General features: G+C 39.6%; 1 protein-coding gene and 1 non-coding gene across 2 annotated transcripts in view; both read right to left on the bottom strand.

Annotated features, from left to right (window-relative positions):
* LOC105559459 (neurocalcin homolog) overlaps positions 1-22,441 on the bottom strand; it is a 243,737-nt gene that overhangs the window by 206,145 nt on the left and 15,151 nt on the right. The window lies entirely within an intron of this gene.
* Trnav-aac lies at positions 9,919-9,992 on the bottom strand. Its single transcript has one exon. It is a non-coding gene; the product is annotated as a tRNA-Val (tRNA).

Below are 22,441 nucleotides of genomic sequence, written 5' to 3'. Positions count from 1 at the left end.
GACGTTTATCGCAAATTTGTCGAGACATCTCCCTTTGAGAATTATTATTAATTCAATTATTCCTAACTGATTATTCAAAGGATAAGTGCGCAAGTATTAATCAGCTAGCGTCCCAACAAAATCGTTAAGCAGCATTGATCAGAGTACAATCTCAGACAATTCTCCAATGTTCTCCAACATTCTTCGGATACTATGCAGCGACGTATTACAGTATTCGTCATGGTATTGTTCGACTTAATTAAATCTTGAGCTTATCCGATTACTAATAAAGCAGGGATTGTAGATTATGGATTAAAGATCAAGGCACTTACACATACGCTGCAAATCTTCAGAAAAAGAACATATTATAAAAATATAGGTATCTTTTTCAATTTACTCGTAACCTAATATAAAAAGACATTTTATATAACAAAAACTTGAAAATTTATCCCAAAAATGTATAAATTTATCAAAAATATTAAAGTATACACGGAGAGAATTTTCCTTTAAAATTTATCCTGAAAATCATGTAATCGTGAGACAATACATTGCGAATTTTATAAGAGTTTTTTGAAATTTTACTATACATTTTCCTAGAAATTATACTTACAATTAGTATACTGTATATTAAAATGTATAAATTAATATATAATATACAATACATTTTTCTAGTAAAATGTATGGTAAAATTTCAAAAACCTCTGATAAAGTTCTTTAAAATGGCACGTTGTCCACGATTTTCAGGATAAATTTTAAGAGAAAATTCTCTTCGTGTATGAATCTCGGAAGTCTCGTGAAGCAGAAAAATCATCGAAATGTAAGACTTGGACTGCCAGGTTTTGCGAATAAGTTTGCTGGCCGTTCAGAGGGCCCGAAGGAAAAAAACGCAAGGTTCATATTACTCGATGTAATTACAAGCTATGTTTAATTTGCAATTTGAAACAATTCGTATTATCGCGTTAAATCCTGACCATTGTTTGCCGTAATAACGTTAATTGATTATGCTGATAAACTTTAACTCCGATGAGTATCATCCTGTTCGATATTCTACTAAATTTACCTAGAGTAATGGTAATTTGATGTGAAACGTGAAAGATGAAATAAAATCTATAAAAATTATAAATTGATCTCCGACGTTTTCGATAACTGTACTGCACGAACCTGAGCTTATCCCAAAATCTGGCACCGAAATTCTTGTGCAAACATTGTTTCCATATGTAGTAAATTTTTATCGCGTCTTTCTTCGTCGATTTCCACTGGCAAGCCAATCAAATTCGTCCGAATAAAATCCATTGGTATAAAACAAGACTGGCTATTCAGCGAACAATTTAAGAGTCTCCTGCAATGATCGAAATAACCCACACTTTTGGGAATGTTACTGCGCGAGTTAAAATCATCAAAAGAATATCCGTGTACAACAACAGCCGTTCGTTCCATCCAAAAGTTTTAACGAGACCACTACAGGCTAACTACCGGCGCTACTACGGGACGCACTGTAATCGTCCCGTATTGTACATGGGATTCGGAAAAAAATGCGAGCTAGGTTTCCCAAGATAAAGGGTGTAATATCTATTCTTTTACTAGTCACAAATAGCAAACTCTTGGTGCTCTTTTATATTAACGGCAGAGCTTCTTAAAATATTGAATTTAAATCCTAGTAGAAATGTTATTTTTCGAGCAGTTACTGTACAGTTGCATTAACTTTTATTTAACAACTGAGAAGTAAAACTGCTTGGGATCCCAATCAAGATGTAACGTTTCTCCTGCAGTTATTGCGCACAAAAGATGCACAAAACCTGATTCTAATTATTGAACAAAAACAGGATAATGGACTATTCAATGGCAGACGTCTACGCAGACTCTGCATAGTTTTATTAGGAAAAACTGTTTCAGCCACTGAATAAAATCTGTCAAGTTCTTGTCAATTTTCTATGCAGTATTGTTGCAACCAATGAGAACGCAGTAATACTAGACGGTAACTGAAAACGTATCTAGGAAAACTGCACGCATTTCTACCAGGTAAACTACATTTAAAAATTAAAAGGGAAGAATTTTTAATTACAGTCTCCGTATTACTGAATTTATTCTCTTCCTGCTTCGACATTTAATTACTGTAATTAATTATTTGCGAAGTGCAGAGACTTCATACCTCTATAAAATATTAAGATCTCTATGTAAAATTGTTCTTGCGTGTTTACAATCTCGTATTTACTCCGCTCTTTTAGCGTACCTATCCGTAATTATTTCAACTCTAGTTATTTCAACCAGCACAGACAGCAACTAGTTACTTCAAATTTATCAACGTCGCTCGAAATTACTCGAAAGTAAATTAGAATAGTGTTTTCGTCAAACTCAATTCAGCACGCGCGCAACAACGGGACCGGTCGAATCAATCGAGTACGCAATTACGGGCGTGATCCAACGAACCAACTATAATTCTCGTCTAATTGCGCGAGAAGTTCCCTTCGAAAAGTTGACAGCATGTAGAAGGGCGCGGTGTCGATGGTGAAAGGTTGTCGTTGTCGTGTCGTCGGGGTCAAAAGGTTGTGTAAAGGCGACCGCCGAAGCTCGCAGAACGCGAGAGAGGGAGAGAGAGGGAGAAAGAGAGAGAGGGAGAGAGAGAGAGAGAGAGAAAGGGGGAGAAACAGAGGGAGTGGAGAGGCTGGGGATCGGCAGCGCTACTGCAGGGCGCCGGCGTCATGAGGGTAGAGACGCAATGCGGGCTACGACGATCACCGCCGCGCGCGAAGGCGATGGAAGGTGATGCGCGGAGACGCGTCGAGGCTTGGAAAAGGCTCCCCGGGGAGCCAACAGTCATGGTGATCGCGCCAAGATGGGAACAGAACCCGCCTTTCTTTGCCACGCAAAACGGACGAGCCTCGGCGCGGACGGTATCGCGCGCCTGTGCACCGCAATTTTTTTTTTAATTATTATTCGACCTCCCGGAATTCCGGAAAATTTCGCGGGCCAAATTTCGAATTTCATGAGACTCTTCGGTGAAATTTGTTGAGATCAATCTTCCTCGACGGTAAAGGTTCAATGGTTCGAGCTAGTGGCTTTCGTAAATAAGAGGCCCGCCCGTGAATTAAGTCTGACAGGCGTAAATAATTAATGGAATATTGTTCGATCGACTTAGCGTCCCACCGTCAAAATTTCAATTTAATCGGGAATTATAGCTGCTAGGATAGCGAAGGCGAACACTTCGAGAGAGGGAAAGAGTCGCGAGAAAATTACTATCTACGTTTGTCCGCTATGAAAAGAGTTTACTGCGCATCTCACGGAAAACAATACTATCTATAATATCTACTTTTATCTCAACACTGAGAATCCCCTTTTCTCACATCTAGCGATCAAAAGTCGCGTTCTTGTCCTTAAAGTCGGAAAATGCACAACGCTACGATTTTTATAAACTTTAAATGTTGAAATAGATCTTTCGGAAAAGGCAGCAAGTACCTCTTCTAAAAATGTTTCCTGGGAAAATTACTTTTCGAAAATGCACGATAAAATTGTAAAAATTGCAGACGTTTTTACCGCTTCTTTTTCACATTTTTTATTACGATAATATTCGCTCGAGATAAAAAAATAAGTTCGGAATTTAGCGGATTTAAGTTATCATTTTCAAATTATTGCTTCAATCTTTCAAGTCGTTGAAAAACGTATAAACAACTATTTCATACTTTAGGTATGAGTTGTCTTATATTCAGAGTTCATCAAAATCGCGAGAAAATATCTTTTTAACAAATCGCACTACGTTCTTCGATGAATTTCGAATTCGTCTCAACGTTAGTTTCAAATGCTGCCTCGCCGGCCGTGTTTCATCTAACGCCGGGATAACGTCCAGCGGACACTTCTTCGCGAGAAGAAAACAATTTTCTTGCTGCGGATTAGAGTGGCGGGCAAAATTGTTCATCCGGTAAAAATGCCTGTTGCGGAGTAGATTTGTAGCTCTCTTGGCGTCGCGGACGGCGAAATGGATTACGGCCAGTTGCGAAAAATCGCAACAACAACGATATTTCATCCGATAGAAATTACTGTTCGGTCTAATAATGGCGCGAGCGCGGCCGGAGGAATTGGGACCCTGCGTTCTGAGCAAGATGAATTCGCGTGTGGCGCGAATGGTCCGGCACACAGCACACGGACGCCGCGCGAATCCCCGGGCGCGTTTCGTTTCAGTACCTCAGATACCAATTTCGCGATTTGGCGCGGGCAGATTTTTCAACGTCATAGCTCGCGCGAAATCCCTCACACATCCCCGAGTTGAGTTGAAGTTGATCGCAAAACCGGGAATTTATATTTCACGACGGTGGGGTTTACCAGGAGAACGAATTTGGATTACTAATGCCGTCATTAACACCGCCGTTTGATTTACGGGAGCGATTATCCTCTATTCGATTTCGCCGGAACTTATCGCGCGCACGGAGATCACTTTAGTTGAGAAAGGCGCGCTGAATGCAAATGGTATTTATAAAAGTTTAATTGTGAAGATCTGCAATCGAGAGCTTTGATTCAAATCGCCCGGTTTCTCGCGTATTTCAGACCTTTCTTTTTCCTCGATGATAATCTGCGACTGATGGACTGAGGCTCGTGTCCTGATATATTAATAAAATTCAATCCGCGTAGCGAGTGAATCGGACCATGGTATCTGATAAATAGATTTCCGGCTTTTCTTTCTACACCCTCAGAAAGGATTTCCGAGACAAAAATGTTCTTGACGCATTTATATTTCTCACAACCCCATTTAGTATAAAAATAAGACGATATCCAAATAAAATCAATAATTCTTCTCCTTCTCTATCGAATCAAAAAAGATTGACTTACTATATTGAGACAAGAGTAACTTATATAAATGTAAAGAAAATTGCTAGATGACGCTTGGCTGGCAAATTCTAATTAAAGAAATTATTATATAAATGTAAGTTTATAGAGTCTTGCGTTTAGAATAAATTTTCCCTCCATCTTACAACGCACAAAGTTGGCACCACGATATTCGACAAAAAACGATACATACTACCATTTTGTTCTAGATTTTGCAATTTTTCTTTTAAGATTAAAATATTCCTTCCTCTATAATAAATACGACTGGCGCTAGTATCGATCCTATTTTATGATACATTGAAGCGTAATAGCGTTGGATCCGAAAATTTTTTCTGTGGGTGTATTTATTTCTCCAATTCATCCGCATTTCGGGATTTGCACAAGTGGAGAACAAATAAAAATGATCCTACGAATCGCGAGAAGCAGACAAATAGCGCGGTTGTGGGTAGATGCGGGGTTTACACGAGCGAACTTATCGGTACGAATCGAAATCTATTGATGTCAATAGCTACAGTTATCGAACACCGGCATTATCGTGCCGCTGTCCGTGTTCCAAAATATATCTCGCAAACACTTGCGAAGCACCGTTGTTCGCGCGTTTACGGATCGCTATTATGGGCCCTGTACAGCGACCGTATTTTTTCCTCGGGCTCGAAATTCGCCAGCACGTAGGCGGATGAATTGGATCGTTATCTGTACAATAGAGAGACGCGGCTTTAGAGAAGCGGCAAAATGGCGTAACTCAGTGGTATCAGTCGCTTAAACAGAATTCAAATTGCTCAATTCGGTACAATGTATCTGATTCGAGACCATCCCGCAAAGATCCGCCGATCTGTATAATCCGCAGGTACAAAGCGATGCGTACATTTCGCCGCAGAGAGAACGAGCCGGCAGGTTTTCCGAGAGTGGTAAATATGTTTTGTCGTGTCCCTCTTCCCTCCTGCCCCTCGGATAAGCAATTCTTTCCCGAATCGATAAGATCGTACCTGCAGCGTCGAACGGCGCACGTGCCAAGTTTTTTCCCAGTGTCCGCGGTCCAAGGAAAACACGTGCATATATCTCGCCGCGAAGGAGAGAAAGGGAGAGGAGGAACGAAGCCAAGGAGGAAATCGAAGCGGAACTTGCAGATTGGAAACTTTTCGGGTCGCGACGATCGACGAACCGCCGCGTTAAGAAAACAATTAGGACGATTAGCAAATCGCGCTGCAAACTGAATGAGATCGGCGGAGAAGAGCGTAATACATTAATCCGCCACCGGAGGAATGTTTTATTTTCTACTAAATCTTTATTTTAGAAGTAGACTTTAATATTCATTTCTACCAATGTAGAGCACTCGTGAACTTGGAATTAAAAATGTCGATAATTGACGTTTTTAATTCCGTCTCCTATCTTATCGACACTGTTCGAGTTCGCCAGCGGCTTTATAGGATCCCCTTAAGGCTCGGTTTCCCCAACGTCGCTTAACTTTAAACTTAGCTTGTCCTCAACTTTAAAATTCTTGTCCCTAATCTAAACAAGTATTGTCGTCAAGTGTACCAAAAATTAGTACAATTTTTAATTTTCTTTCGTTTTTGACATAAAGTCGAGCAGCATAATCTAGATTTTGCCGCGTACTTTAATTCCGTAAAAGAGTTGTGCATTTCTATAAAGCCAATTAAAAGATTACTTCTAACAAAGAATGTCGATAAAACAGACGGCTTTAGGATCCCCTTAATCGCTGATTAATCCAATTGGATTTTCGACCAAGTTTTATCCTATAGTCTTTATCGAAGAAGGCATTTGTTTCGTACGCATGGCACCATCTATCCGTCGGCGACAAACCGTAGTCGCAAGCGCACCCGTCGGTGTGATATTACGCAACGGACGACAACCTTGCTTGCAGCTACCTGCATTATCTACCAGCCGTAACAATTTTGCGAGAGTCCGCTGTCGCGGGGCGCCGCCGCGAAGATTGAAACATCGATCACGCTGCTCCTTCGGCGCGTTTTCCACAGCACGTTTTCTTCGGATGAGCGCGAAAAATAAAAACAGTCCGCTTGTTCAAACAGGCGTGACTACAGCGTGCCGAGTTTACTTTGGAAACTTAATTTTCGTTCCCGCCTCATCTCTCCGTAAGATGTTCAAACGTTGGGCTGAATGTAATGTTACAATAATTTTGATAAAAATATCACCGGGACGATGTAGAGTTGTTCATCGCTTCGAGACTGTCGGAGACACGTGGGCACCGCTTCCTATGATTTGATGCCGCTGACCAGTGCATGGAGAATTTTCTTGTTAAAATTCATCCTGAAAATAATGTAATCGTGGGACAACACGGCATTTCCAAATATTTTACGAGAGTTTCTTGAAATTTTACCGTACATTTCACTAGTAATTATACTTAGTATGCATTTTACTAATAAAATGTGGATGGCGATCGTAGCGCAGAGGATTGTGCGCTGGTCTGGTAATCCGAAGACCCGGGTTCAAAACCAAACAAAAACATTGTTGGTTTTTCGTTCGATCGCCACATAGCGAAGTGGATATAGAGAGAGTGTTATAAAGAGGTTTGGGCACGTTCCTTCAAAAACGCCTTGTAACCCTAAGGGGAATCAATAAAATATACTACTACTAATAAAATGTATGGTAAAATTTCAGTAAACTCTCATAAAGTTCTTCAAAATACGGTGTTATCCCATGACCGCACGATTTTCAAGATAAATTTTAAGTACTACAATTTTAACATAGGTTCTTTAAGATATAAAATCAATTAGAAATTAAATAGGCCGTTTAGGACCGGGCATAGGTGTAAGTAGCCAGTTAAATTTTAAAACAAAATTGTCTCCGTGTAGACTTTAAAACAGTCAATATCTAGTAAAATACTCCTTTCAACAATTAAATGTTTTTAAGTAGTGATGCGTGAGCGTGTATCTTATTAATAATTAAAGGATTGAGATAAAGTTAACTTGCTCACTGTTGACCGCATTGCACTGTCAAAAAGCCCACCCTTTCGCCTGTGATTATTAATTTAATTTCATTATTCTTAGTTAATTATCCATTTATTTTGTAGATTATTTTATATTATTTAATCAGATACAAACAATATAAAATTTATAATAAAATATTAAAATAAAATTATAAAAACTGTCATAAAAGATCCATCCGTAAAACACTTCATAAAATTTATATAAAACGTTAAAGTTTTGCAATCAATAATGTTGTAAATATAAACCTTACATGATATAACATTTTTTTAAATAAGTTATTTAAAATAATTACATTATTTATTATCAGAGAATCACATAAAATTATGAAAATCACGATAAAATATTTGATATCTTTACATAAAATTACAGCGTCCTTTATTTTTAAGAATTAAATTATAAAAACTAAATCTTGTTTATATATTCGTGAAACGATTGGACATTTAAATAAAAAAATATTTGAAAAATTAAAATATTAAACAATACTCTAGCGGCAATTAGTTTCGCCATGTCGTTCGACTTTAAATCTAATTAAATTTTCTCCTTGTTCCTTTACGGTTTTAGTTCTAAGAAAACCCCCAGAGAGCGATTAAACAGATTGAACTTTCCCAAAGTCGGCGAAATCGTCTGTAAACCAGCTTGCTAATGAGTGAATGCACATTCCTTGAGCGCTTCCCTCAAAAGAAGACTTTATCCGCTAAAAAGTAATAAAGGTTTCATAATTGACTCTCATCCGAGCAAGCGGTTGTTAAATCTATCATTTTAGTTATCATTCATGTTAGTGGCGCAATATCAATCAGTATAAAAGACACGCGTGTATTATGCATGTATAAAAAGATAAATCTTTTGTACACTAGACAATTATGCATTGATTTAAAAGTGTTTACCTTGTGTAAAAATATCGGAGTAACTGGAAGGGTCCGATAGACCCTACTTTCCCGCGTCCGAGTTATAAAAATAGGTAGTCCACATAAGGGTTAATATTATAGGTGTACGTGAATGTATAAGATTTATTGGCGTTCACACGCGCGCGATTATAAGAAAAAAAAAAGTATTAATTCATCTTGTTGCAAGTAAATTCACGTTGAATAAAGGGGTGGATTCGCGTTATGCGATATCTTTAAATTCGTCTTCACGTTGGAAATGTTTTTTATTAAACCTCGCCTAAATATTAAAACCATTCAAACTCATTTGCGAGCAAAACTTGTGTTGAAGTTATACCTGAAAATATATGCGCGCTTTCGTGCAACAAATGGAAGAAACGTTCTGCACGCCTCGCGCTGTCACTAAAACGACAAGTGTAATTTCGTTTGTACTTCTTTTTCGTTTTAATCGTAACATAATGTTTGAGGAAGAGGAATTTTTATGAATGCAAGAAGATAAAAAATGCGCATCCCCCTTTCTGGAACACGTGAATGCAAAATTCATCTGTGGACCCGGACGTCCGCCGCACGGTTGGCAGTCAGGCGTTCCGAGGGTTGAAACATGCAAAGGAGTTAAGTTTGCGGGTCTCGCGTATGTCGCAATTATTGATACTTACAGTCGACGAGATGTGTTGCCACGTAAGTCGCCGTGCACGTCGCTCGCGTGCACGTCGCGACGTAAATCTACTACAATATTCGCGTTTCGCGCATGCAAGGGCGACGTTTGCGAATAAATATCAAAGATGTCTAAAGTCTAGCACTTGGTTTACACGCCTTTGCGTAAACAATACGAGGGACGGATCGATTTCTGCGAGAAGCATACGGCGCGAAGCGAAAAATAATGAATTACAGTAGTACATTGTAGTTAAACGTCGAAGCAAGCGTAGGGAATAAATTTCGTAATACGAAGACTGCAATTAAAAATTCTTTTTTGTTTAATTATTAAGTGTAGTTTCTCTTTCAGAAATGTATGCAGTTTTTCTCGAGGGGGTAAACCGCTGACCAAAATCATGTACACCCACTGGGCATTAGTAGGCATTGGTGTACATGATTTTGGTCAGCGGTTTACTCCCTCGAGAAAAACTGCATACATTTCTGAAATTAATCTTATTATCAAATTAATAAAATTTGTACGTCTCAAATGTGACAAACGCAAATGTGAGGGAATAAAGGACTAAGAGCCGTGACAGGGTGTTAGTGTCTAAATATTTTGTTCTAAATTTATCGCGAAAAAGTATCACCTCAGCCAGGGTTTGAACCTGGACCTCCCTCTCGTTAGGCGGGCGTCTTAACCAACTTTGACCACCGAGGCACATGGCAATATTCATCGCAATAAACAGCTGTTGATTCTTGAATGCCATCTATCGTAACAGTATTCGAAGTCTTAAAACACAGTGCAACCCTACAGTGTATCCCCATTATTACCCTCCTAAATTTAGAATAAAATATTTAGACACTAACACTCTGTCACGGCTCTTAGTCCTTTATTCCTTTATCTTATTTTATCTTTGTCATGCCCCAGCAAGGCTTAATGCCCAAAAAGAGGGGGAAACCGCTGACCAAAATCTTGTACAGCAATGCCCACTAATGCCCAGTGGGCATTACTTTATCTTATTATCTTCTTTTATCTTATTTATCTTCTTTTAGCTTATTGTATCTCATTTTATTTTATTTTATCTTTATAATGCCTCAGCAAGACGTAATGCCCCAAAAATGCCCTAGTAATGCCCGGTAATGCCGCAAATCTGTACACCACAATGCCCTCAGCGGTTTCCCCCTCGGCCCAAAATAATGCCCAAAAGTGCCAAGTAATGCCCAGTAATGCCGCAAATCTGTACACCCACAGTGCCCTCAGCGGTTTACCCCCTCGGTTACTGCATTCGAATTAACGCACGTGATCGTCAATACTGCGACAAATTCCTTGAGCGATCACCATTTACGCAAAGTACCCCCGAGCAAACGTGCGTTTAACTTAATTATACAGTGTATTAATATGCGGCCTGTACTCTTTGCACACTACAAATCAGTTTGCGTGCGTCATGAGGTGAGCCGGAAATCGTGAAGTAAACACTTAATCATAGTCGACTTGAGAGCTCGTCGTTAATACGTAACAAGGATATAGCGAACAAAAAATCTGACGACTAATTCATTACAGATCTGGGAATCGAACGTACGGACGAACGTAGGCGTCTTTCGAAAAAAAAAATCGCAGGAGAAGTCGTGTCGATATCTAGCGTAAAGTCAATAAACATCATTAATATTAAATACTATTGCGATCGTTAATAATGTATCATTATATAGTCATCAATTATCTGCAAATCGCGGGTAATGAACGTATTTCGAAATGCATTTACTAATCGAAGTGTTCTATACAACTTTGATAAACGAGCTTCTTCCCATCGAAATGCTCGGTGAGTTTCTAAAATAAAATTGACATTTCCCGCGCGTGTAATTATGGCACATGGCGTCTATTAACGGCGAAGAGAATAGAATCGACACCGTGGAGGTGTTAACGAAGAGTCAGTGAACACCGAGTGAACTGTTTTACATTCAATGAATCTTAAAATTGTGACATATCACGGAAAACACAGAATTAAAGCTGCCTCAAGTTGATATTTTCGAGAGAACCTGTGCCTGTGAATGATTGAATATGACGGGCGGTTTAATGCGATATTTATAAAAGACAGTGAGAGAGAGAGAGAGAGAGGGGGGGGCGAGACAATTGGAAAAGTTAATTAAAATAAATCTTAGTATCAACAGAATTGCAGGTAGACATTTAAAATGGATGTTGTAACTTTTTTTATTGCATTTATATCGTACTTTTAATTGTTTCTGGCTTCAAATGACGAAACACTACCTAACAATTTTTTAATTGTAAACTATAAAATTACTTCTGGAATATTGTGAATTTCACAAAATAAATTGACACGAATAATTTTCATGTCAATTTATTTTATTTCTTACTTCAATGATTGGCAACGCACAAAGAACTGATAGAAAAATATATCAGTAAATAAAAATAGTTTCAATTACAATCCTATTTGTACAATACAAAATATGTATTGCAATACATTCTGTTGTTTATTTTGTTTTAACAAAAAGTTCCAACAGTAAGGGAAATATACAATAATAATGGTTGTCACAAGAAAAAAGAAACAGTCATTTATAACAACGTTATGACAACTATTTATTATCGCATTCCTTTTATTACTGTTTTACTCGTTTATTCCAATTAACAAGAGACTGTTCAAGGAAGGACCTTTAACATTTTGCCCCGACTCAGGCAAGAAAGAAAATATTTAATAATGCCCTCAAGATCAGAGATTAGACGGCGCGACGCCACGTTGAGTGGAGTTAAGTTACGATATCCAGCCGCGCGGCCCTTATAAAGTCCTTAATTAACGGTCAACGTAGCTACGACGCCGAGGTGCTGCTCTCTCGTCCGAATGGCCCTGGTCAATATGATCTTAAAGCGCAAACTGCCGTCGTGTTTTCCGTCATTTACCACGTGACCCGATGTTCAAACAAATCGAACGTATATAGCCATTTTTATGGCTCGCGGTTCGAAATAAACTTCGGTATAAAAACACGACTCGCGGCTTTGTATACGATTAACAGCCAACGGTTCCAGGTCGGTGCTTTAACGATGAACTACGTAATTACACGCGATTAGGGCGACGACCTCGTGAAACATCTCGCGGTGTCCCAAAGTTGTCGCCAATTCGCGCTTTGCACTTCTTTTAAGCCGTTTAAAAATTCAGTTGATTTCAATTTTTCCTCTCACATCACAATTCCCTAGATATTAGAGGAAAATCTTCTGTTGCGAAACAGGATTCTAATGTGAGACAGTAGGCTCTCAACGTCCAAATTCAATCACAAATCCTTTCTCGCAACGATCACACGATCTAACGGTTAATTTTCCACTAAACAGATTTCGCCCCATAGACAATAAATTCATGATGTGAAACCAACATGATGCCTTTAATTTAGCAGAGACTCCGCTGTCTCATACTAGAAGTCTATCTTGTAATCAGGGACTATCCTCTATCTATTCCAGATATTACCTATATCTCTAGATATTATTAATTTCATATCTCTTAGATATTAATTCATAAACTAGCGCAATTTTCCGCACGCTATTCGACATTTATTGTAAAGACTGGCATTTAAAAACCACCAGTCTTTTCAGCAATCGGAACGAGATTTCCTCTCATCGAGTCATCTATGAGAGAGAAAAAAAAAGGTTTCTGCGGTCGCACTCTTACTCCAAATGTTTTTACTTACGTAACACCGCGGCACGGACGAACAGGAGGCTCGTTTCGTGAGACTGCGTCGTTAAGAGACGGAAGGCGCGCGCAGTTGGCCTTTTTTCGCCGAATCGTAAAGCTTTTATACGCGGCTTATTGTCGGCTATGCACACGCGGAAACGGGAGTCGGGGCATCGGGCGACCGCGTGGTAATCGCGCGTGACAGACGGCACCCCCGTCGTTTCTGCATAACTACCGCGTGGAAAATTAAGGCCGTCCAAATTAGAACGATCCCCGCCCGACGGTTCCCAACGGAACGGAACATTTCCCCCCGAGATTTACGGCCAGATTAAATCCGAATAACACTCCGATATTTGCCAAGTCGGGGGTACGTCGGTAGTTAATTGGAGTATCGTTTTTACGGCGTTCCATTAAAGATATTAACGCCGATCATCGGCTGATATACGCCGGCACTCGTTCTCCTGTGTAACGCGACCGCGTTTATGTTCTTCGACGATCAAAATAGAAACATCGGTCCATTCTGCGCATTGTAATGATACGCGAATCATTAAATCGCGCGAGATGGATTATATTTCCACTTTGATACCTTGTATGCGCTCGATGTAAACGAGTTTCACCGCGCGAAATGCAGGTATGATCGTATGTCAATCGAAGATACGTGCAGTGATGGACAGAATGGTTGCGCCACTTCGTTCGGCTTTCTTTCCAAAAGTCTGCTGCTTCGAGGAATATTTTACTCGATGGCCATTCCGAAAGCATTTTGAGCGTTTTCAATCTATTTCTCAAGTAAACTTTCCCTTAGAAAAAAATGTTTTGGAACGTAAACCTGAATTTTAATAGTAGGTCCAATTAGTGTCCCTAGAATAGAGAGTCCGGCCAATACATCTAGGGATGTGGAAAAATGGCGGATATCTGTTCGTTTTTGCTACACTTCTAAACTCGAACTGAAAGTGCAGTAAATGAATAGACACCGTACATGTGAACATAAAAACGACAATTGGTTAGTCGTGACTAGGAAATTGTAATACGACAATATATTTCTCAATTAAAAAACGTTAAATGTAATTTCTTACTTTTTTTATATGGATAAAATGAATGATGTTATTTATAATACGATAAAATGTTGTCATAAATTGCCAACGACAATAATGAAACGTTTCATTTTATACAGAATGCGCATTTCATGTACAAAAAGGAAAGTATTGAGAAAAACATACGACAGTAAAACAATGGCGATGCATTCTATTTTATGTTTTATTTTATATTTTATTTTATTTTATATTTCATACTGCTTTATTTTACATTTAATTGTTTTGTAAAGTAGATATTTATAGTTTTTATACTTTAGTAAAGTAGATATTTATGTGTTATGACACTGATATATCCTTGGATGTATCTATAATAAATATAGCATCGAATACATCTTGTCTTCTATTATATTTCTGAATCCTTGTTTGAATGTGTATGCATTCGCGCGTCGTATTTTGATTGGTTCCGCCATTTTTCCTCATCCCATCAGAGACCCAATGAAAAGAGGTCTACGACTTTGCCGGACTCTCTATTCTAGGAACACTAGGTCCAATCACTGCCCCTTTAATCTTTGCGGTCCCGATCACGTGGTATCCCGCCATAATATAACTAGTGTGCCCACTCTGTCCTTTCTTATGTTTTGCATCGATCCTTTCTGCGTATCCGCCATTTTTTTTGGTGGAGCCAATGAGACGGATGTTGTATATGTGGTAGTGTGAAATCAGTGTGACAGGATTTTATACCAAAAAACATGGCGAAAGACCACGTGATCGAAACCGAAGAGATGAAAGGACCGACAGAGAGTGAGCATACTAGTCATACTATGATTTCGCCATGTCTTTGGTCCAAATCCAGCAGCGTGTGTGTTTGTGTGTGTGCGTGTGTGTGTGCGTGTATACTCATCAAGCCACACTACCACACATACAACTTTTCTCTCATTGGCTGGACCGACAAAGTGTCGGAGAAATCGACGAGAAACGAAACAAATGACGGAGTGGACCTACTGGGTATACTATGGTTACAACTGTACGCGTTGAAAGCCTCGGTAAACGCGCGCGTCGAGTGGAGGAAACCCGCTCGTTTGTCTCTCCATTCATCGAGATCGAAGAGATATCTTCGCATCGGGCTCGCCGCGACTTCGCGGAGAAATTGCGCCTCCGAGAAGGGTCCTCGCCGGGAGATACGGATCAAAGTGAAAACCCCCGAAAGAAAGGAGGAGCCCAAACGCGAATTCGTCCCGGCGTAATATCATTTTCGTCGCTTTATCGGCAGGACGTCCCGGATATTTCGCCGCGCAGATACATTTCGAGATACCTCGATATTTATGCCGGGGCGTTCCCCGACAACCTGACGTTTAATCAATCGCACGCGCTAGACGGGGAAAAAAGTTTTTCCTCCCCCGCGCGCGCGCGCGCGCCCCGAGCTTACAGTTTGTCTAAAGTCAACTGGAGAACCGCCGCGCGGCGAGATCAACATTTTTCGATACGAAACGACGGTCGCCCGGTCGCGGCCCTTACGTCCTTCGCGATAAACGCAAATGAGAAACGACGTTTTTTCCCCGCTCCTCCCCCCCTTTCCTTCCTCTCGTTTTTTTTTCCCTCTATCGCCCGCGCCATTAGCCTTAGCTCTAACACGTAAAGGTTTCAGCACACGGCGCGCGTTCCGTAATGGATCAATAGCGGTGAACACAGCGGCCGGATGGGCTGAATATAGATACACGGAAGAAGTACAAGGTGAAGTATTATCATTTGTCGTCCCTACACCCCCTTTTCAACGACGCCGCGCCCCGCCGGCATGGCACTAACACCGCCCGTAATTTATATCTTTAGAATAGTGTCGCCGGCGAATGCCTATCGCTCCCGCGGCAAGACGCGTTTGCTCGTACGCTTACTCTTACCTCGCGCAGATTTAATAAGCAGTTTTAAATAGCGCATCGCGCTCTCTCTCCGCCCTCTGCCTAAAGATTTGTGCGCGCGAGGTGCAAATTGCACATTGAGTACACGTCCTTCGTGAATTACCACCCTCGCTCCAGTCGTCGAGCGATCGATCAAGATGGGATTCGACCTGAGGATTCTTTTTTTATTCTCCGGCACATTTGTGTCGCCATCATTAATTTCAGCTTGAACCTTTTTAAAAGCGAGGAATGTCAACGCGACTTTAGTTTCAAAAGGTCCGTGCGTATTTGTTGTTGCCAAGTGAACGTGTAGTTTCTGCACGGAGAGATTTTTCTTTTAAAATTTACCCCGAAAATCATGTGGGACAACGTGGCATTTTCAACAACTTTATGAGATTTTTGTGAAATTTTACCACACTTTTTACTAGTAAAATGCATACTAAGTATAATTACTAGTAAAAAGTACGGTAAAACTCCAAAAAGACTCTCATAAAATTCTTCAAAATGCCATGTTGTCCCACGATTACATGATGTTCGGGATAAATTTTGCGAGAAAATTCTCCCCGTGTAGAAACAACGCTACCGGTTCGCTCTTCTCGATCGCGCGCAAGTTGACAAACAAAGTGTACGGCAAAGCGTTTATTTTATATCCAGGCCCAACCCAGATCACTTTGATCTCATCAACGCTCACTTCGCGTTATTGTACATTACGCGATTAGAAAATTTACTCCGGCTGCGTGCGCGTTCAGCACGGAATTAAGCAATCAGATAAAAATAGACATGCAAGTTGCATTCTAATAAGCGCCATTATAAGAGAGTAACACAGATGCGCCGATTAGAATACCGTTTCTGGCTTATTATATAAAGCGCCTTGCTGAGAAGTTTTTTTTTTAAATATTTCTTTGAAAATTTGTAATAAATTTCTACGCACGGTTCTCTCTGGCGTTCATTGACGTAAAGCCTGATCTACAATGTGCTTCCTGCATCTAGAAACATTCTATTTTATAGAAACAAATAAAACCGCTTAAAACATTTGTCGACAAGGTACGATTATACAATGTATAATATACAATTTATCAACTTGCACAAAATTTTTGAACGTATTTATTGACTACAAAATAGAATGTTTCTACACGCAGATAGCACATTGTAGATTAGGCTTGAAACTGAATTATCGCTGAAGAGTTTTCAAACCACACCGAAATAAGATAGTTTCAGATTAGAGTGTATCTGAAATGTAAACGAATATTTTTCTCGATAAGAGATAATCAATATCAACTTTTACAATCTCTTAGAACTCGTATTATTCCCCGCGTTTGTAGACATCGTTCCTAGATGTGCAAAAGAACGTAGCTTGTATTCCAAAACCGTAAGCGAATGCATTTAACGCGATGTTACAAGCTCAAGTCTAAAACCGTGATGCATCTGCAAAATCGCATGTAGGTCACCGATATTAATTATACTTTCTATGGAAAGTGATTTTCATGACGATCGATACGTCTTCGAAACAGCCACGGCGAAAAAGCCGGCTTTCCGTGAAGCCACATCGTCCAGATACATGACTTTCCTCTCTTCGCTTCCTGATTTTATCGGAATTTGCGAGGATACGTGTAGAGCTTTTTGCGATAACAAGCGAAACCGCTGGTATGTCATACGCTTGACTAATTAACGAACTACGGGAGCAGAATATAAGGACGGAATAGAGTAGACTTGGACCATAGTAAGAATTTATTGCACGCATCCTCCACGGCATAAATTCCGTCAGAGAGGATGAGTTATGAGGTTGAGAAAGTGTTACTCCTAAAACTGTGAGTTAAATAATAAAACTAACTAAAGAACAAAAAAGTATCAATCATATTCAAATAAAACGTCGCGATAGTAAACAATGTAGGTAGCTTGTTGTCGCCAGTAATGAAGAAAAACAAGTCGCGACCAAACCGGCGAGAGATAAATTTATTAACAAACTAAGCTGCAACGTTTCGTGACAATAATTATTAATACACATTGTTATTTTAAGGATATCCCCCTAAGAGCCATTTGTATATGTACACAATTTTGTAATTATTTTTTCGTTGCCACAGGAGGACTAAGAGGGAGAAGGTAAACTTGCGTATGTATATATAAACGAATAATCGATTATACGTGAGAAATCTTCGTCGTCTATTTTACTATAAAGAAAAAACAAACAGGACTTAAGAGCAAGAGAAACATTGCGTGTCCGCAAGGCTTGGCCACGTGAAAGAATTTCTCATCGGTCTAAAGCTTTTAAAACTTCAGGACGAAGCAGAATAACACGATTTCGTTCAGTTCCGGATCCAATGCAAAAATATACATGTAATAATTCTGTGGTAACGCGATTTTACGATTTTTTTCGTGTATTCTTATTCTTACGTATTCTTATAAAAATTACATGCCTCAGTGGTCGAATTGGTGAGACTGTAGAGAGGTCCAGGTTCAAACCCTGGCTAAGATAGTATTTTTTGTAAGAAAATTTCCGCCAGACATGGTCGAATACGATTACTTGTTCGTATTGTCTTCTTCTAGTTAGATCCTTTTCAAGTATAAATAGCAGAACATATTTGCGATGTTAGGAATAGCATGTAAAGTAATGATATATCATGCAAAAGAGAATTTCTATTGTGAGACATCACATGTACACGTTTATTTGATACGATGTAGCGGGATTGTATCTCGTATCTAAATCAAACTGAAAGAAGGAGAGTAATGCGAGAGAGATTTGTAGGGTGTGTGCGATATCCTGGAAACCTACAGCTCGCAGTTACGGAAATTGAAACGATTTAGGGACCTATATTATCTGCATGAAAGGCAGGATGCGCTATCTGCCCGCGCATAATCGCTTTTCCATTGAGGGAAAAGGTCAAGGTGTAGGATACAAATGATCATAAAAATATCCCTTACGCCCTGTATTCTTTCTTCGATAAGGCGTCGAACGCTCTTAATGCTGCGAGCGCACGCAGAGAAGGATCACATCGTGAAAGATATAATTTTGTGAATGCCTATAATATTCACTCTCGTCAGAAAAGAGCTTACATAGATGTTGTAAATCATTGTTTATATTTTCCCAGTTCAATTAAGATATACAAATGTTATCGTGTAAAGATAATAATAATGGTACAGTATGCAAAAGAGGATCTCAATTAGCACGTGAAACATCACGTGTAAAAATTTATTTGATACAATGTCGATAAATCCTTTTGTGAATATAGAATTTGGAACGTACACCGAAAAAAAATAATATTCTTCTTGTGAAAAATAGGTTTAGCTTCAACGAACAAGAAAAACTTACTTGAATGAAGCAATGTTATAGAATTCAATCAAGAAAAATATATGCTTATGATTTAAGAATATATCGGTGTTAATGAGAAACATCAGATGGGTTGTCTTAATAATCTGGGTATTTAGTTCGATGCTTAAAATATTAAAATCCCCAGCAAATGCAATCGAGCGAATTATTTATGTCCGCGGCAGCTCGCGACGTTAACGTTTAATTCAAGCAACTTCATTTTTTTTAATTCAACAGCATTTTTTTCCGTGCAGCTCATTCGTTGCGTTACTCTTTCAAAAATTAGCGAGAGAAACTTTGAATCTAATCTCTGTACCCATTCATTTATGTATTTTATATGTAATATTTATATAGTCGATCCAAAGCGTGTCAAGGATGTAGTACATAGATTGTCAGGCAGCGGTCTGCTAGTCGAAGTGGCTCTTCCCAGCCTTAATATCCCGGGGACAAATTAACGTCCGAAACCGCAGGGCTCTTAATTAGAGTGTTAGCTCCGTCTTATTCACGTCGCAATTCTCGAGCTAATAAGAACGAACAGGTTCTCTTATCCGCCGGTGGGGCACGGCCCGCAACGTCTCCTTGGCAGACCATCCGTGACGAAAAGCAGCCTTGACTTTTCATCGCGGCGTTCTCTTTTCCCGTGTCTTCCTTCTTCGTATCCCTGGCGTGTTTCTCGCGATATGTCACTAACACGCAAGACACATATGACACCTTGAGCGTGTGCACAATCTTGCCGATTAATCGGTACCTCCGATGCTTTATCTAATCGCAATCGCTATCGACGAATCCGTATAGAAAAATTACTTTGCCGGCGTCAATGATTACAGGCATATTAACATTATCTCGTAAGATAAAGATGACAACACGTCGCGATCTTCTACGATACAGTAGTTAATGTAGTTAAATCAAGTTTTGTATTCAAACCCTTTAAACTAGTTGGAGCGTATTAATTTATGTTACGCAATCAAACCATCCGTCCCAGGCTCCGTCTCTATAATTCGCGTTTCTGCGTCGTGTTTTATACGCGGTGTTTATTTCTTTCAATTCGTTTCAAACATTATTCAATGTGTCAAAGACCATTTCTTAATATCTGGACATCGCTCGTGCGTCTCTGGAGATTAACATACACGTCATCAATCAACTTGCTTTAGCCTCTCCATTAAAACTATTTAATATTTTTCCGCCTGTTGACCTTCGAGCGATAAGATTTCGTTTTTTTCACAGTTCTTGTATTTATTCCCGTCACCTCGTACGTTGCGAGTTTACTTCTTAAAACTATCTTCATCGCGACTCAATCGAGCAAAATGATAAATAATTTAGAGGAAAAATATTCCCTTGCGCATTTAATGAATTAAATTCATAACCGCGCGTACTTCTGAATGGCAAACTTTCGTATCAAATAATACAAGAAAGGCTAATCGTCAATCGGTATTGACAAAAAAATCAATACTGCGATTTATCTCATATTGAGAGGACACAATAGTCGCGCGAAAGAAAAGAACAAGGTTACCTTTTTTTCCCCCCATCAAACTTTTCAAATCAGTCGCGAGAGAGGACGCGATATCGCTAAAGAAAACCGATCGTCCAGTCTGATAAGTTCACTAAATGCTGCACGCAGCTTTTACCAGGAGGATCGATAATTAATGCAGCCAAGATTGAAGAAGATATTTTGAATACAGCTAATATTTGGACTACGTTCCACTCCGGCGCGAGAAAATTTGAAGGAAAATTGGATCGAATGTCACCCTTGGGGATCAGTGTCGGGCGCGCCGATGTGTGAACAGTCGATAGATGCATCGTACACATTGCGAAACATATGAGCTATCTCCCTGCATAATCTATGTGGAAACGCTGTCAGACTTTTCTGCGAGAACAATAAATAATTCAGGTAAACAATGCTCATAATACGGTTTTGCTTCCCTTTATTTTTGTTTTCAATCTTATACTCGATGAAATCTAGAATGCAATTTATTTAATTGCGTTACAAGCCGTCTTTACGTTATTATTCCATCGCGCGTTTTTTACATTATTTTGCAAAGATCGTCCAGTTGATTTTAAGCCCGACGACAATTGAAGCTCCCGCTCTTTTATTCTAAATATACATTTATAGTTAAACTAATATCTGAAAGTATTATGTTGAGGAAAGTCCCCTATTATGAGATAGGCTCCTAATATGAGACAGCGGGGTTTCTGCTAAATTAATGGGCATCGTCAGTTGGTTCCATTATAAATTCATTGCCCTTGGAGTGAAATCTCTTTAGGGAAAAATTGATTGTTGGATCGTGTAATCGTTTGCGTAAAAAGTTTTGTGATTGAATTTGGACGCTGATAACCTGCTGTCTCATATTAGAATCCTATCTCATAACAGAGGACTTTTCTCTATTCACGCGTGCAAGATAATACTGAAACGAAGTTTATGCAAATCGCGAATAATCATGCAAGGTATCTCGCAACCGCTAATGTAATCAAGAAGCTGATGGACGCGATAAAGTACAGGAGTCGAGTTTCCTCCCCAAAAAACGGAGCATCACGGAAAAGAAACTCACTGCATTTTAAATTAAACAAAAAATCTACTTTCCCTGATACCTTTGTTTTTTCGCATATAGACTCATTACCTTGCCGATTGTATCACGTCAGATGCAAAACGTGTTCAATAATGATTAGATAATGTACGAAAAATTTATGTAAACTTCGCGACTCACCGACAACCATCATGCATGCCTAAGTAGCACCGCGCATAACAAAAACTTGCAATTCTACTTGCGCGCTCTTAAAGCTCATCAAAGAAGAATTCATTTCAAAAGTTCGCCCGCTGCAACTCCACGCGCGTCCCAATCTGGATGCGCTCCGAAAGAATCCCATAGAAGTCTAATTTTCTTTAAAAAAAAATATATATATATATGTGCATTCAGCGATAGAAGAAAGCCATTCCCATGCAAACTTTCTTTTGCATCCATGCATGGTTACGCTCGTATACTGGCGAGTAACGCGCTAATCTATAGCAAAATTTTGGCAGGCGCAATCGAAGCAAGAAATCGAAGCGCAGAGTGGAACGGTGCCAAGATAGTTTGATCCACCGATTCCGGACGAAGGAATTGTGTAACCGACAATCCTCGTGCAATATATTCACCGCCGCGGATCGTTACCATCTTTGCATATTACCGTCGCCTCTGCAATCCCCGGCGTTGGCCGGGGCGAGAGCTGCAACGGTATTCCCACCAACGACTCGGGCGCGATCATAAAGCGCGGGGTAATATCTAAATATC

This window comes from Vollenhovia emeryi, unplaced genomic scaffold (assembly GCF_000949405.1).
Source record: "Vollenhovia emeryi isolate VEMERY1.0 unplaced genomic scaffold, V.emery_V1.0 DF939269.1, whole genome shotgun sequence".
NCBI lineage: Eukaryota > Metazoa > Arthropoda > Insecta > Hymenoptera > Formicidae > Vollenhovia > Vollenhovia emeryi.
Note: the sequence above shows the minus strand (reverse complement) of the source record. Positions and strands in the feature narration are given on the sequence as shown.